Source organism: Nothobranchius furzeri, chromosome 9 (assembly GCF_043380555.1).
Source record: "Nothobranchius furzeri strain GRZ-AD chromosome 9, NfurGRZ-RIMD1, whole genome shotgun sequence".
In the NCBI taxonomy this organism is placed as follows: Eukaryota; Metazoa; Chordata; class Actinopteri; order Cyprinodontiformes; family Nothobranchiidae; genus Nothobranchius; species Nothobranchius furzeri.
The window spans coordinates 67,841,327-67,860,023 of record NC_091749.1 but is presented as its reverse complement, the minus strand read 5'-3'; positions in this window follow the sequence as shown (position 1 = coordinate 67,860,023).

The window sequence follows — 18,697 nt, the reverse complement described above, 5'->3', positions numbered from 1 at the left end:
CAACGTCTGCGTCTTCCTCCCGGGGCTCTTACCTTCACGGATCGGCCATCTTCAGCAGCGGAAACTGGACGGATTGAAATGCTCATTAAACGGTCTGAAGGGAAACCGGGGACACAGAGACTGAAGGCACGGCTGAATTAATCCAACTTTTATCGATAAAGCTGAAACTTTTTAATAAGCAGGTACTTTTGTCTCCCAGGTTATAAAGCGTTATCGAGACTTTTCTTTAATCTTTTCTAATAAAACACGGAGACCCAGGAGAGCTGCTGGACTTGAGTCATTTTGTTTCCATGTCCTCGAATGGCTGGGACGTCTCTGACGACACCCAGGGCATAATAACGCCGCTTGGCTTCGCTGAGTCATGTTTGGTAAAGACCCTTTTCCTCTCATCTGTTCGGTGGAGAAACGGTTTTGGGTTTCACTAAAATAAAAACACAACATTCTGCTGATTATATTTAGGGTCTTTGCACGAATGAGAAATCAAACTGAGCCTGTGGCTTCCTGTGTGAATCTTAAGCTTCATCTTCCGGCACTCGAGGAGTACAGACGCTTCTGCTTTTGCTCCCTTATCTGTTGTTTCCCAAGGCTCTTTGTCCTGTCTGCCTACAGAGCGCTTCTCTGCATTTCTTCTGAAAATCCCTATTCAGAAATGGATTTAATTAATTGGTCATTCAACGCGATTGATAAGATTTTTTCTACGATGAGAACGGAGGAGGGGGCTCCCACTTGCCCGCAAGGGACACACGCAGCAGGATATGCACTCGATTCCTGGACGGTGTGGAGGATCGTATGTCTCTCTCAGCTGTCCATTGAGGACGTCGAAGATATGTGGATATTTGGCCTGATGATCACTGGATTTGTTCTGATTGGAGTGGGAGGATATCTGGTTTTCTGGAAATTTGGGAAGACGGGAGCGATTGGAGGGCGACCCGCACCCACTGGAAGCACCGCCCGGGCGGAGACCTCACAGACTGGGACGTTAGTCGAGGTGAATCGTAAGCTGGACAATGTCCTAGCTGCGTTACCGGTGTTAGTGCGCAAAATGGATGTCATCTCGGAGAGGGTCACCGGACGGTGTGGAGATGTTTAACACCTAAATTGGCTTCACCGGAGGACTGGAATGACCAGTTACAGACTGAAAGGCAGAGAGGAAAATTATCTCTGCCTGACCCAAACAAAGTCTCGTTATCCAAATCTGATGCCAAGGCAGCCTTCAAGATGCCAACAACAACCCCCACGAAGGAAGGAATGCAGACAGATGCTGTGAAAAACCCGAACCCCCCCCCCCCCCCACCCCACCCACCCCCCCACCCCGCCTTCAGATTGTGGACTTCTGCCTAGCGACGTCATCAACCTGCAGGGTCAATGTGCTCTGCGTTCCTCCCAAGATCTCCCTCCCACCTGTGGTCTACAGTGGTTGAGCGCCGTACATGGCTGCTCTCGCTGGGGGAAACAGAATCCCAGCCCCCCCGCCTTCCTATTGTGATGTTGTGTTATCTGTTGCTTATCTGCTGAGGTGTTTTTTTTTTCTCGCAGAGCAAAGCTGCCCTCCTGGGGGGAGAGCAGCTGTGAAGTGCCTTTTTTTCCCTCCTCCCGAATCCATTCCTCATGTTATCCTTTTCTCTCTCTATTAAGGTAGCGCGACTCCGTTGCGAATGACCACAGTCACCAATTCTTGTCATGTGTCTTGCCCAGTATGTCTGATCTCTGAATTGTGTGTACTGACACTCTAATCTCCCTTCCCTGGGACAAATAAAGCTTTTCATTCATTTTCATAAACAGAAATACTTCAATTCCAAGTTCCTCCAAAGTGCAGCTGAAAACAGTCCTTCAGCAGCTAAACAGGAAGTCCCCCCCTACACACACACACACACACACACACACACACACAGAAGATGGTGGAGGAACATTGGGAAGCTGGTTTCGGCACAACTGTCACATATACTCAGTGTCGCTGTCGACATGTTGGTTATTCCTGTCTCGTACCAGGTGTGGAGAGCCCGGAACAATCTCCATGCTTTCATTAGGATCACTGACACACGTGTACACGTACACAAACACACACACGCGCACACACACACACGTACACAAACACACACACACGCGCGCACACACACACACACACACACACACACACGATCCACGGCTGCTTCAGAAACCATTCCCTCATTTCCCTGACACCAAACCTAATTCATCAGAAGTTTGCACGTCATCAGCATAAATATCGCTGATTATTTTTAGATTTTCTGTTTTAGGCTCAAAATTAGAAAATGTCCGTTAGCGAGCTGCACCAGAACCGCCTGCATTTAGCTTCTGGCTGACATTTGATCCTCTTTTGTTTGAGTTTATTTAGTTGGTTTTCTGATGAGACTCAGCATTTAATCACACTTCACCAGGTCTGAGGTCATTCCAGAACTTTAATGCTGGCCCGTTTTATCCAATCAGAAAGCAGCACGTATGTGTGTGGGGTCACGGTCTTGTTGGAGCGTCCAGTTTTGTCCGAGTTTTGATCTGCTTTTTATGTTTTCAGGAGAAGGCTTTGGAGGTCCTCATCATGATGCTACCGCCACCATGCTTCACAGGTGGTTGTTAGGTTTTATTTGACTTCCACAACGAGACTTTGTCATGTTCTGCATCCTGCGTCCCCCTCATGTGTTCTCCAGCCCCCTCTAGGTCCCCCTCATGTGCCTCCTCGTGTTCCTCAGGTGCCTCCTTGTGTTCTCCAGCCCCACTCCAAGTTCTTCCCTTAGGGTTCTGTGCCCCTTTAGGTCTCCAGCTCCCACCAGGTTTTACCAGGTTCACTTATTCTTTAGTTTTCTTTGTATTTATATTATAGCTAATTTTTCCCTGTAGTTTCTTAGGTTCAGGTTTTCTTCTAGGTTCCTTCCTTGGCCCTTCCCCACCGGTTCATTCGTTCTCCTTTCCTCCTTAGATCATTAGTTATTTGTCTTGTTCTTCTAGTCTTTAGGTTTGGTTATTATTCATAGGTCATGTTTTATTTCCCCTCCTCAGCTCAGTTTCCTCTCCCTGGTTAGTAGATTGATTTCACCAGGTCTCCTCGGTTTCTCTCTCCTCACACACCTGCAGCTCATCTCCAATCATCCTGCCCCTGTGTGTAAAACCCTGTCTGCGTCTCAATCAATGTGTTGTCGGTCCGTTGTTTGTGTCAGCATTGTCTCGTTCCCTGTCTTGGTATTAGGAAATCTCCAGGTCTCTGGATATCTCCAGGTCTGCTCTTTGAAGGAGCACTTGGTCTCTAGGAATTACGCATTAGGTTTTTGGATTTATGTTTTTGGCTCCCCGCCCTTTTTGGAGTTTTACTTCGGACGTTATCCCTAATAAAGGACTTTACTTTTTTCTACAACTCCTGCCTCGTGTCCTCCTGGTTACTGCATATTGGGTCCTAATCTCCTCCTGACTCGCATCGTGACAGACTTCTTGTCAGTCAGTCTCACCTGAGTGTGAAATGTTCCTCCAGAGGACCTTCGCCTCATCTATGTGGTCAGTCTCTTTTGGACCTGGAGCTTCACTGCAGAGACTTTGGTCCTCCAGCAGGTTCTAGGTCTTGTAGGCTTGAACCTTGGTGGTTCCTAGGATGTTCCTAGGCATCTCAAGTGGATGGTCTGGTCTTCTTTCAGGCTTTGGGAGGAAAGGGGACATTAGAATAACAAACTTATGCTCAGATGATGATCCTTCAGTTTTGTTAAATCTACATTTGATCCTAGATCTTCACCTTGGATGTTCAAAATGTTCTGAGTGTGGATTTTAATTTTCCTTTTAAATAACTGAACTTGTACGTTCATCGTTATTCCACCATTAAAAAAAACAATAAGAGACAAAATACAAGTTTGAGGTTCTTTCTGCTACACCAATCCTCTGGAAACTGTTTTTATTTATTATTTTTGTTCCTCGTCTGACTTCTTCTGTCTGATTTAAAAACCAGAAACTGCTGCATCACGCCTGATTGCACAAGCCACTTTTCCGGTGAGCCATTTCTAAAATGTGGAACTGCAAAGAGGCTGAAACTAAAAACAAGCATGACGGAAAGAATCAGAGGAGCAAAAAAAAAGACTCAGAGAAACGTAGTTTGGTTTGACTCAGACCTCCGATTGCGCCGCATCCACGGAGCTCAGCGGAGGGGAGATTATCAGCGGTTGTTTCTGCTGAAGAAGGTTTTATGTCTCTTATAAATAATTCTGATGAAAGTTTGCTTCCTGGTGTTCTGCTGATGAACATCCTTCTCCAGCTGCTTGGGTTTGTTACGGAGGTGCTGAGTAAACACTTTGTTCTGTTTTTGTTTGTGGTTCAAATAAAACCAACACATTATTTAATTTGGACTAGCAAAGTTTTAATCTGGAGCCCCATAGTGTTTATGCTGAAAAACTGTCCTCTATAATTTCGCAGCAGTTGGACTGGTGTCCCATTTTGGACGACAACTGGGAACTTTATAAAATTCCCAATCCTCCTTGTTAACGTCTAAGTTCAGATCCTGCACGTCTTTATGGGGACGGGTCAGAAGTGCTGCCGGTGTCGGTGCAGGATCTGCTCGGAGTCCTTCGACTGCCGATGACGTCAAAGTAGTTGATTGGCTGAACATGAAGCTTACGGAAGTTACGTTATCACGTTATGATTTTGATTGGTCAGAACAAATTTGCGGTCGTAGTCTTAGCGGTTGTAGTCATGTAGTCCAAAAATCAACACTTATTGGAGAAAATATGTTTGAATGTCTAAAGGAAATGTAAAATATAAGCAAATGATAAACGGTGACCCTCAAAAGCTCTTGATGTTGATGAAATGGGGCAAAATAAAATATAAGAACTTTACTGAAAGACACCAAGCAATATTTTGTGTCAAAGAATGTATTTAGATAACAACTAAGGAAATACACAGATGAACTCCACATTAATACAAACAGGCGTGGCTTCACATATAAGAACTGTTCTGTTGTTTGTCAGTCCGACGTTGGTTTTATGCAGTTTCACATTCTTTACAAAACAAAGATGATATGGTGTTTTATTAACAAATTACAATTATAAAGAAAACATTTAGGTGTTTGGGCAGCAGTAGCTCAACAGGTTGAGCGGGTTGTCCAGTAATCAGAAGGTTGCAGGTTCGATCCCGGGTCCGGACAGAGAATTCTGCTGTTGTGTCCTTGGGCAAGACACTTAACCCACCTTGCCTGCTGGTGGTGGTCGGAGGAACCGGTGGTGCCAGTGCTCGGCAGCCTCGCCTCTGTCAGTGCGCTCCAGGGCAGCTGTGGCTACATTGTAGCTCATCACCATCAATGTATGAATGGGTGAATGATACACTGTAGTGTTAAGCGCTTTGGAGTCCTTACTCTGGGAGGCGCTATACAAGTGCGGGTCATTTATCATTTAACAAACAAGAATTCATTAACAAAACTGCTGATGTCTTTCCAAAACGTGTGTGTGAAAGCCGAGTAGATTCGCAGTAATTTGACGTCATCGGCAGTCGAAGGACCCCGAGCCGATCCTGGACCGACAGCAGCTGGTCCAGAACCCGTCTCCTCGCCTCGGGCTGCTGCCCCCGCAACCCGACTCCAGATAAGTGGAGAAAAGAGGATGGATGGATTTTAAACCGATGTTTTCTTCTTTCGTCAGGAGTAGTATTGTTTTCCGACTTCAATCCCAACACATTTTCCATTTTTCTCTCTTTCCCGGCCCGTCTGATACGCCGCTGCACGTTTCTGTTTTAGGCTTGTTGAACACGGCGAAGCCAGAACAGACTGTGCGTTCTCAGCCTTGATGGGTGGCGTTGTTGCTTCAGTCCTATTGGCTCTGAGACGAGAGCGCCAGACAGATTAATTGAAGGGATTAGAAAGTGTTCTTTTTCCACTGGCCGGTCCAGATGTGAAGTGGCTCACCATCATTTGACAACAGTGACATTTGGATCATGTGTTTTCCATCTGAACACTCCGGTGTCTCCTCATAGTTTGATCCTTTTCAAAGCAACAGCAGCACTTTAACATGTTGTTGTGGGCCTCTCCGGTTGTTTAAGAGAACGTACTCTGATGCAAGGGCAGAGAGAGTGGCACAGAAACATAAAAATCAGCTTTTCTGTGAGATTTAATCTGTCAGGGAGGAGAAACAAGGGATGGTTATGATTTGGTTGGGGAATGGATTTACTTGTCCACAGTCAGCGTGTTAATCTGACAGCCTACTGAACAGAGGCGGGATTTCTTTTCCACCTTCATTTTCATTTCCTGGACTCTTTTTTAAAGCAGTCTTGGGTGGCGTGTGCTCGGCTCTTTAATATTTCATCTCGCCACTTAGCTAGACGAGCATCTATTATTCACAAAGAGGTGGTCACAATTAAGAAACCTGCCAATCAGGGGAGCAACGGCAGAGCCGAGCGTCGTCCTGGATCTGCTGACGGACTGAAAACAGGAGGTTCAACCAGAGAATCCGCGAGGACAGACGACCTGAACTCATCTGGCGGCTCTTGTTAGGAGATCTGATGTTGGTGAGCATGAAGCATCTGGAAGCACCAGCAGGACGTGTGACCTATAGCCTCCCACAGGACCGGGGTATCAGACCGACTGGCTGCTAGAAAGCATCCATCAGCAGGATTCTGACTGCAGACTCACTGTTTTATTAAGGAAATGACATAAACTTACAGTCGTTAGAGATCAAACTGTGCAGGAAAACTACAATAAATTTTTATTTATGAAGATATAAGTTTCAGAGTTGGGATTTTCTGACATTAAAGTCAGAAAGGTAAATATTTTATGACTTTTTTTTTTGAGGAAGCTGATGGAGGCTTTGAAATCTCAGATTGATGGTGACCTGGCTTTGTTGTTACTGGACTGAATAATACTTTTGTCCAACAGCGTGGATCTTTTTAATTCCTGGTTTATTCTAGTATTAGTTGGTTTACGTTAGTGTTAACTCGCTGTTAGCACTAGCAACAGCAGGCTGCTGCAGTGCTTCGTTCTTTACATTTTCAGTACCTTCCAGGATGAGCCATTCCAAGGCTGTCACTTTAATGGGAATTAGCTGTTGCTTGCCACACCCTCCCATCCTCTCCTGCTGGGTCTCATGCATGTGACTCTGCAGTCACGCAAAACTCAAACAGGGGACAGAAAGGGTTTTGCTCCACTTCAAAACAGCGTGATGGATGGAAGCAAGCATACTAAGGCTTTAAATGAGCTGGCACAGATGCGATATCGCGGAAAAATACAGGTTAGTTTATGACCCGTGTAGTTTTAAAAGTCGGACTTTTGAGAGAGCGTGGGGGAGAGGGGGCAAGAGGAGAGGGGAGGATCATCTCACCCTGTTCACTAACAGGGAAGGGGGTTGATTAAGCGGTGTGGCATGAGAGCGTGATAAGAGGGCTCACGCTCCATGCGTGAGAGTTGGCAGCCCTGTATAAACGCCTTGAGACAGCACTAAGCTAACTGCTAAAAACATTAGCACTCTGAAAGCTATTTGCGGTAATGACACATTAAACAGTATCAAACTGCTTACCTGCAGGGGCGGATTAAGGACTGAAGAACATCCGGGGCTTAACACACGCAAGCGCGTGTGCGCGCGCACACACGTGACACGCACTAGTCAATATCATATATATTTGTCTTGTACCACATAATTTTTAACCTGAAGCTACATATTAAGCATATTCAGGGCAGAGTACTGTTCCTGTTAGTGTTTAGTGTGAGATGACAGTAAATATTCCCTTTCTTTCTCCAACAACTTTACCTGATAGTAAGCTAACTTTAGGCAAACCAGCAGCACAACAAATATTTTCAAATAAGACTCACAAACCTGAGTCAGCACCAGTCTCATCAAAGCTGGGGTTCTGTCGTTGTACTTTTTGTCTAAAAAACGTCCTTATGTCCATCTTCACTCATGCGTTTCAGGCAGAGTGTAGAAGAAGCCGGCTGCTGAAGGGCTTCTTCTTCAGTGGTGGAGGCTCAGGCAGGCTGTATACAAACTACTGCCAGCTGCTCCCTCTCTGTTGGACTTTGGTACTGCATGTTACTTCCGTGATTTAGATCCGGAGCTTTCTATGAAAGATCCGGGACTTCAGCCCAAGTAGCCGGGCCTAACGCCGCCCCTGCTTACCTGCCGTTTCTGTTACTGTTTCTAAATAAGTGTTTAATAAAATGTCATAAAGCATTTGGTAAAGCCTTACCCCGGCTTTCCACAGGAGCCGTCAGCAGCACGTTACTGCAGCAGCACGCCTTGCTCGCGTAAACTGCTGCTGCTTGGTCCTTCCCACGAGACGCGAAGCAGCAGGGGAGCAGCTGTCACCGACTGAGCACGAAGTCACACGAGTGACTTCGTCAGTAAACACAACAACAAGCAGGAGAAAATTACAACATGGCTCCAAAAGGTTTGTGTTTTATGTTCTGTCCGTTTTATAATCGCCAATACGGACCTGAAAAACAAAGGAGACCGCTAGCTAGGTGATAACTTCTCACGGGTCCGCACATTTAGTAACTTTTTTTAAAAGTAAAGCAACCGGAAGGCAGTACGTTCTTTATTCTGAAAATCTCGGGAGCTTCTCTCCATTTCCGCGTCTGATTTCCTGTCTTTCCTTCCCCAAAAATGTCGAACTTGACCCGTTTCAGAGGCGTCGCGCACAGAAAATAGAACCGGCGCGTAAAGGCCGCGACATGCTGCTCCTGAGACGCGGCCGACTCGCGCTGCTGACGGCTGCTGACGGCTCCAGTGGAAAAGGTTCTGTTGACCACAGCGGTTCCTATCAGCAGCTATGACGTGCTGCTGACGGCTCCTGTGGAAAGCCGGGGTTACCTGTTAGAAAGCGATCGCTGTAACCTCCAGCATTGTCCGTTTCAGCTCTCAGATCACTGATCCACTTCTGCCGTCTTCTTTCAGTATGTTTTTTTTTGTTAAGTCCCATGTGGCGCGCTGCATCCGGTTCGTTGTCCCGGTTAAAGTGATTGTAATAACCGTGGACTGAACAGAATTTCGGCATTTTAACACCGAGTCAACAGAGTAAACGGGGTTCTGTGCAGCGCCGGCTACTTCCGTACCCCCATCTGCATTTGGTGAAGTGGATGTGACGTCATGTGGCACCCAGTAATTTGGCTGTTGTAGGGTGCTGAGCTCAGGTATCTGGGAGGAGCTTGGAGTAGAGCCACTGCTCCACCAGTGTCAACAGCTGTGGAGGTCTAGGCTAATTTCCCAGATTGTGATGTCACAACAAGGGACATTTTCCAGCAGCTTGTTTAAAGCGTACAATTCCAGAAACCAAACGCTGACATAAAACGTATGAATGGCTTTTATTCACATTCGGAGTGTTTATAGAGGCTCTAGAGACCCACGTGGCAGCACAAAAGGAGGAACAACGTGAGTTTTGCCTTTCATTATCCAAATTCTCCAGGAATAAAGAATTACCTTTGTTTTTTACGGACATAGAAAATTCTACTCGCCTACATTTTAGTGAGTGTTTTTGGTTTTGTATTTTGTCATCATTGGTGCAGAAATTTCAGAAACTCTAGATTTCACAGTAAACCAACAACAGAAAAATGCTGCAGAGCTGAAAACTCGACTATTTGCAGACTTTTGGGTATTATCCGTTTGAATCTTCGGCTTCTCAGCCACCTAAGAGGAGAAAATCTGCACAGTTGATCCCTCCAGGAGCGTCAAGTAAGATGAAGTGTTTTTGGGCCTTAATAAGAAAAAAAAAAAAGAAGATGCAGCAAAACCGACTCCGGAGGGGACAGAGAGGGAGAAGAAAGTGCAGACGAGCTGTTTTTGGAAAAATCAACTGACGGTGTGCAACGACTAAATCTGACTTAATCAGAAGCAGAAACAAAAACGCCGCTTTGTGACATTAAGCAAAACAAACCCGCTGTTAACAAGGAACGACGCCGCTGCTTCCAGCACCACACATGCTGATTATTATTGCATCACTCAATAATTTAATTAATTTTTATCATAAAAATATCATTTTGTACAAGTCGCTGATGAGCAGACAGCAGCGGGGGGATTAAATTAGTTTTGACTGAGCTGGATCATAATTACTCAGTTTACTTCGTTTGAGAATGCCAGTTGCAAATTTCTCATCCAGGATGCAACGCCATCATCAGACGCCGATAAAAGTTCTCTAAGATTCAAACGGCTTCTGCTTACTTTCTACACATCAGTGGTAAAATGTACAAATACTTTCCTGTATCAGATTAATTTACTTATAGAAATCAGCACATAAACATGAACATCATTCTCATTCTTCAAGGCACTCGAGGAGTACAGACGCTTCTCTCTTTGCTCTCTTATCTTTTTTTCCCAAGGCTCTTTGTCCTGTCTGCCCACAGAGCGCTTCTCTGCATTTCTTATGAAAAACCCTATTTTTAACCATGGATTTGATAAACTGGTCATTCAACGCGATCGATAAGATTTTTTCAACAATGAGAACGGAGCAGGGGGCTCCCACATGCCCACAGGGGACACACCCAGTGGGGTATATGCTGGATTCCTGGAGGGAATGGAAGATCATGTGCCTCTCCCAGTAGTCCATTGAGGATGTTGAAGACGTGTGGATATTCGGCTTGATGATCACTGGATTTCTCTCGATTGGAGTGGGAGGATATCTGGTTTTCTGGAAATTTGAGAAGACGGGAGCTATTGGAGGGCGACCCACACCCACGGAAAGCACCGTCCGTGTGGAGACTTCACGGATTGGGACGTTACTCGAGGTGAATCGTAAGCTGGACAATGTTCTAGCTGCGATATCGGTATTAGTGCGCAAAATGGATGTCATCGAGATGACATCTCCGAGGAGAGAGTCACCGGACGGCATGGACAAGTTTAAAAACCCAAAATTGGCTTCACTGAAGGACTGGAATGACCAGTTTAAAGACTGAAGGCAGAGAGGAAATTTAGGTCAGCCTGACCCAAACAAATTCTTGTTATCTGAATCTGACACCCTGGTAGCCTTGAGCGGCAAACAACAAACTCCCACGAAGGAATGCAGACAGATGCTGTGAAAACCCGACCCCCCCGCCTTCAGATTGGTGGACCTCAGCCTGGCGAGGTCATCAATCTGCAGGAGTCAATGTGCTCTTCGCTTCTCCCAAGATCTCACTCCCACCTGTACAGTAGATGAACGCCGTAGATGGCTGCTCTCGCTGGGGGAAACCAAGCCCCCCCCCCACCCCCACCTTCCTATTGGAGTCTCATGTTATGTTGTGTTGTCTGAAGTCTGTTGCATATCTGTCTGAGGTGTTTTTGCAGAGCAAAGCTGCCCTCCTGGTGGAGGGTTACTGTGAAGTGCCATTTTTTCCCTCCACCTGAACAAATCCTCATGTAACCCTCTTATCTCTAGATAGCGCAACTCGGGTTGCGAATGAACACAGTCACCAATTCTTGTCATGTGTCTTGCCCATGTATATCTGATCTCTGAATTGTGTGTACTGAAACTCTAATTTCCCTCTGGGATTAATAAAGCATCTTTGATTGATTGATCATTAAGATCTTTGTGGAGAAAAACTTGATAAAGCTAACGTTCACTCTGGTGTTCTTGATGATCGGTCACTCCACGTTTCACATGCAAACAGAACGTGACAATAGTCTTCTACCCCTATTTCTGAACATTTTTGCCATTAGGAAACAGTCAGTAAACGTTCGGGTCAGAAAAAGCCAGTCAGATCTACGTCACGCTGAAAATCAACATTCATGGACTCATCTTGGCTCTCGATGGTGAAGGCTGTTGTTGGTTTAGCGTCTAGGAGAGAGCAGAGCACATCCCGGCTCTTAGAAGCTAACTGTTAGCATTAGCGACATGCTGTAACACATGCAGGCTTGTGTTATTTGAAGAGAGAAAATATTAAGGTTGCATTTTTTTCCAAAGAAAAGAGGGCAAACGAAGGCAGTGGAAGAGTTGTGTTGTTGTTAGCCAATTAGAGGCTAGATGTTTGCATATCATGAATATTAATGAGTACGAATCCAAATCCCACCGTTTTTAGCACCCCACTCCTTTGGCTGACTTCTACTCCCTTAAACAGGACCGTCAGAGTTTTTTCTCCCACAAACTTCTTAACGACTCACAAGACATTCAGTCAAACTAGAAACCAGCAGATTTCATTAAATAACAAGTGTAGGCCTCCTCTTTACCTGCCAGCTGATGACATCACTAACTCATACAGGTAACTTTTAGTATTTAAGTCTTCTTCCACCTGCTTGTCTCTCTCACTGCTGTAGGACGTGTGGCGTCCTCTCAGATAGTCCACAGTCCAGTTCCCATTGGGTCCAGTTACATCACAGCTCCAAACAGGAAGTGAAGACTGTATTTGACTCCTCGTGTCTCCTCCATTAAACCCAGTAGAAACATCAACATTCCCCTGTGGGACCATCAGAGCTTTAGCCTGATTTATACTTCTCCATCAGCTCAGCGTCAGGGAGAGACACCCACGGGTGGAGACAGTTTGCCCTCAGACTTCTTCGTCTTCTGGGAGTGTTGCAAAACAATTACCCACCAGGACAGCAGAGGGCGCAGCGCTGATCTGTGGTATCCTGTCACGTATCGGTCTAAGATGTTTATATTGTTTTTTGTTTTTTTGTTTTTTGTTTTGTATTTAAGAGACTTTTTAACACGGACAAATTTGTCACTCATCCTCCTCCACCTCTTCATGCACTCGCCACCTCTAAACCCACGTTTCCCACAATTTCCATCCACGAATAAAACGCTTGCTGCATCACTTTTATCTCCTCCAGTCACGGGGGAGTAAAACATTCTTATTTTTGGAGTTTTTCTGTGAGGGATTCTTTAAGCTTCTCTGTGTCTGCCCCTAGATATCCTCAGCTCTATTTGTTTTTGAGGGTGCAATCGCAGCGCTGTAGACGACAGCGGCGTCCTGACCAATCACAAGCTTGTGTTCTCCACCTCGACAGATAGATGTTTAGTCCGTCCTTGCGTGCCTGCTGGAAAGTCCTCAAAAGGACAGATAATGGCGTTGAATGAGTCCGTCCCGACGCAGACAGAGAAGTATAAATTAGGGTTTGTCTCACCCTGATGAGTCATCAGTAGTTACCATAAGGACCCTGATGAATCACTGGCAGCAGATTTAACATTTCTGTGTATCTTGGTTCTCTTCACGGGTAAAAACATTAACATTTTTTCATTTTAGATTAAAGTTGATGTTGGAATTCCAGGCAGTATCTGTACTGGCGCTCTTTGTTATTATTATTTTCTACCTTTTCGTTATCTCACGGATCCCTGTGCCATGAGGAATCTTTGTGGAAGTTTTTGACCCGAGCGGTGGTTCGCACATGCCCTACGGACCAAACAGACAGTGTCAGTGAGGTGCCGCTCCATCACCTCCGTCTGTAGGTGGATTTAAAGAACCGACTCAGCCACAGGTGGTTTATCAGACCCGAGGAGATGCAGCGTTCACCTGAACTACATCCTTCCACTCGAGTTGAGCCTGGAAACGTGTGAACAAACAGAGGGATGGTCCCCGGGGAGTTCATGTCTGTGCTGTGTGGTAGTGGATGCCCATGTGTGGGAAACATTTTGAAGAGCTGAGGAGCTGAGGAGCAGTGGCAGCCCTCCTCTCTGCCAGAAGCCGTCCTCAGCTGCTGAGCGATGGGCTTTATTGTTTTCTTATGAGAGATAAATCTGTCTCCCTCTCCTGGCTTAAACCACTTCAGAACCTCTCAGTCTTCCTTATCTTCTGTAATTAAGTCAGAGAAGCTCCACGAAGGACGCAAAAAGGCGTCATACAAATAAAACGTATCTGTAAAAACAAATCTTCTCATAAGGAATAAAGAACAGAACCATTACCTGAACCCGCAGGTGTCCCATTCACAAATACCCAGGAGTAAGAGTCCTTTCAAAGCCTCATAATTAGGATTTTAGTATCAGTAAAAGTACTTACAGCCTTTTTTTAGTCGCTGAGGAGATTACTCTGATTGTAATCATGTTCAAGTTTGTTTTTTCATGGTCTACGTAAAATTTCTTTGTAGTTTCAGTTGTTTGGACGCTGCTGACAGAGAAACTAAATGGATCTGAGGACAGAAAAGTGACCTCTAAAAGCTCTGACAACGGTGTTGCGCCCCCTGCTGCTCTGATGCTGCCTCACCACGACCCTCCGCTGGGCTCCCGGAGCAATCCGAGGTTCAGTTTCGTGATGTCGTATCTTCTGGCGATCAGCTGCTGCAGATTAAAGGGGCAGCAGCTGTGCTCCCGTTGTAATCCCCTCCTCACAGATCAATAAGCTCTCTGAGGTGTCGCCGCTCAGCAGGAGGCCTGTTGGGTTTTTATGTTCCTGCGTTACGACCCTGGTGCTCCACCGTGCACAGTGATCTGCTACTTTACTGCAAAATGAGCAAAATGGTGCCTCCAGAAAGTTCTTAAACAGGAGGTTGGATGGGGCCTCTGATGATCGTGAGTTTATTATACTGCTGTCACGACACACTGCCTCGTGGGATTTTGGGACTCACCATCTGATCCAGGGACAAGTTTTTTTCCCAGTCACAGATTCATTGTCTGTAAACCATCTCGGTTTAGTCAGAGAATATCTGAGCGTTGTGACATGGTGCATGATCCTGCAGGAAGTCAGAAGATGGGTCCATTTGGTCATAAAGGAATGGACATGGTCAGCATCAATGCTCAGGTGGACTGTGAGGTTTAAACCAGGCTCAGGTGGTACTACAGAGTCCAACTTGGGACAAGAACATCTCCCACCACCACCAGAGGCAGCCTGGACCGTCGATACGACACAGGATAGATCCATGCTCACATGTTGGTGACACCAGATTCTGACCAGACAGCTGAAATCCAGACTCATCAGACCAGGAAAGGATTTTCCAGTGACTTCTGGTCCAGTTCTGGTGATCCTGTCTGAGTTGTAGCCTCAGGTTAATGTTCCTAACTGACAGGACAGACATCTGGTGTGATCTTCTGCATCCGGGGTCCATCTGGAGCAGCCCGGGCGGTTCTGCAGACCTTACCATTTTAAATCTCTCTGGAATCTGATGTTAAATTTGAACTTCAGCAGGTCATCTTCACTGCATTTAGATGAACAAATCCTGCCACCTGATTGGCTGATTAGATATTGTACCTAATAAAGTGGTCAACCAGTGTATGTGATGCAAGACTGATGGTAGTGAAACATCACATGAACCTCTGGACTTTAGGAAACTGTTTTAAGAGACTTTGGTCTTGGCTGCACTCAAACTAGCCGTTAGCATGTCAGTTGTCAAGAGTGTGAACTCTGTTTATCTGAACAGAGGCTGTTCTTTTACACGGGAGCCAACACCAACTAAAATTTCCCTTTAAACAAGGAAATGCACAAGTTTTTATCGTTTTGTACTTAGCCCTGGCACATCTACACGCCCACGCGATGCTGTGAATCTGGGCCCTTTAGCATCTAACATGAAGACCACCATCCGAAATTTGGGAGTACAACTGGACTCAGCCCTTAAATTCGACGCTCAAATCAACCAGGTTGTGCGATCGTGTTTTTTAACTTATGCCGACTAGCCAGAATTAAGCCCCTGCTGTCCAGAGTACATCTAGAGACTGTCACATATGCTTTTGTTCTTTCAAGGCTCGACTACTGCAGAGCACTGTATGCCGGCCTTAGTCAGGGTGCGGTAGCACGCTTGCAGTTAGTACAAAACTCAGCCGCTAGGTTCGTGACAGGCACTAGGCGCAGGGAGGATATCACCCCTGTGTTGGCATCCCTTCACTGGCTGCCTGTGCAATACAGGGCAAAATTCAAGGTCTTGGTACCGGCATACAAGGCCATACAAGGAACGGCTCCAGCATATCTTGGCAACCTTTTGCATAGACATGCCCCCTCACGGGCCCTTCGCTCAGCCGGCAGGGAGCTGTTGATGGTTCCACGCACTAAGCGCAGGTCACGGGGGGACCGTGCGTTGTCGGTGTTGGCACCTGCACTTTGGAACCAGTTGCCTTTGGTGGTGCGTCAGACACACTCATTGGGGGTTTTAGGACTCGCCTCAAGACCCAGTTTTTTATCGAGGCATTCCAGGATTAGCAAATTTTACCCGGTTCCGATGCCCCGGCCTCTTAATCTTTTTCAGGATTTAATCTTTTGCCTTTACTCTCCTCTTTTAATTGATTTTATGTTGGTTTTACAATTGTTATATTTTATTCTGATGGTTTTATGTTTTTATTGTGTTGTGTTCAGCACCTTGGGCGCAGAAGGGGCTTTATAAGTAAATGAAATGAAATGAAAATGAAAATCTCCGTCTCATTTTGCAAAGACACAAAATCAACCAAGAGTGAAGCAACGGTAGAAAAAAGAAAACAAGAAGAAAGGATGTCGAGTTTCGCTCAAAATACACAAAAAGTGACGAAAGGAACCAAAAACAGCTCTGAACCCGTTGTGAAGGCGTTCGTTTTTTTGTGTTGATTCATCCTCTGGTTGCGTCATCTTAACGACTAAAAGCTTTTTCTACCTCTACAGACGAACTCTCTGCCTTTCATTCACCAATTAGAACACGAAGAACAAGGAAACCTACTTGCTAAGTAGAAGCTTGTTGTAATTTTAGATCAGTCCGTACATAAAGTAGAGCAGAGACGTGTCCACTTAGAGAGCCGCTCCGGCGTCGCTCATAAATCAGAGTAATCCCGGCCTCCCAGCTCCAGATGAATGTTTCCTCCCAGAGAGGAAACAAGATTCTTAAACCGTGATAATATTATCCAGCTGGAGGGAAAGTGAAACCAATCACTCCCGTTTTCCTCCTCAGCGCCAATTCTGAGCCATCGCCGTGTGAAGAGAGGCTCCAGATTGCCTTTGAGGGATGAGGGAGAAGACGCGTCTTCTCGGTGGCGGAAGCTGCTGCTGCGGCTCCTATGAGAGGAGAAAAGCAGCGAAACTAAAGCGTCGCCTGGATGTGATTCGTCTTTGTTAACAAACACAGAAAAAGAAATATACAGCAAAGATAAATCCAGCAGATTAGCACTTTATTTCCTCCCCAGTGGTTCCAGCTGACCAATAAAGGGAAAAAAATGGCTCCATTCCAGCTGTGGCCTTGGTGGTTAAACTGACACTGAGGGATCGTTTTGTTCCCTTTGTGATGAAGGAATTCAAAAACACCTCTGAGTTTTGTTTTCTTCTGGGTGAATCAATTCTGAAAAGGCCTGAGCTAGCAGAAACCTCCGACCTCCGGGCCGCTCATCGACGCCTCCAATCAGGGGGATCAGTGGAAGCGTTTCCACGGGCCGTCGTCGCCATCGATCTTTATTGGATTTACCATGATGTGGTTTCTGTTCTATCTGCAGCTCCAGGAAGGCTCGGCGAGGAGGCTGCGCCGCTCATCGACTGTGTTAAATAACAGACTAACAGATAATTGAACAGTGAGCTGAAGATGTTTCTCTCTCGGATTGATGGAGACGTGAAAATGTGTTAAGAAAAGCAGCCGATCCGCATTAAGACGCATCCGCTTCACTTATTTCTATAATTGGTCTGCAGTAGAGGATCAGAGAGGGCTTCAACCAGCCGTCCCATCTCTAACCTCATTTATCACCTGGATCCCTCATCCTGTAAATTACACTAAACATTTTTAATGATTATTTCTGAGTCTAACGGGTCATTCTGAGTTTTTCATGCAGGCCGAACAAGAAAATAGTCTCCTACACCTATCTCCTGCGTTAGCTTCTGATAGAAAACAGACGCTGAAACTCTAGGACGAGAAAATCCTGACAGATCTACGTCACACTGTCACTTAACATTCACGGACTCACCCATCTTCGCTCACGACGGAGAGGGCTGTTGTTGGTTTAGCGTCCAGGAAACAGCAGAGAACGTCTCTGCTAGTAGAAGCTAACCGTTAGCATTAGCAACTCCACCACACAGCAGAACTCCTCCAGGCTTGTGGGTATTTGTGGAAATAAAACATCAACTTTGCAGAGCAAACACAGTCAGTGTTGAATTGTGTTGCTGTTAGCCAATCAGAAGCAAGATGTTCAGATATTAAGACACAAATGTCCAAATCCTGTTGGATGAAGCTTCTTTCGCCTCTGATTGAATTCTCTGTGCTGAAACGGGTGCACCGGAGCTTTTTTCCCCTGGAGTACGAATTACAAGGCATTCATTCCTACTACAGACCACTGCAGATGTATCAGAAATACGAGTGACTACAGATGAATACAGATACATGTTGATGTTACCAGTAAAGAGAAAAACAAGAAGCCTTGGGGTGTTGTGATGTTTACTGACATTAACAAAAATATTCTGTTTTCACCTAACATGAATAATTCAATCCAAGTCAGCTGTAGGTGTATATTGTGTATTTTTGTAACTTGAGTGTATGTCAGGATCTGGGGTGAGTCTGCACCTTCTGTTAATCAGCCTCAAGTCGTTGCAGGTGGGCGGCTCCGGAGAGCGGCCAGCTGCTGTGCTTTTCCCCATCACCTGCCAGCCTTTATAAGGAGCTGGAGATCACTTCACCTCGTCGGAAGATTGCTCACTTTGGGTAGCTTTACCATTATAGAGTTAACTATAGCTTTAGTCCTTGTTTTTGAGCTTACTATCAGTCGTAGTTTTTGAATGTACTCCGCCTTGTCCCCACCTGGAACTCTCACCTCTGATCGCTTATGCAATAACCTGGATTTCACCTCGGAGCCTGATCTCCCTCCACACCTGGACCGACCCGCTCTCCCACCGCTCACCTTCCTTGGATTTCGTTTCACCACAGACGTTGCTCACCCCAGTCCTGTCTACCCTCCCAAGCTATTG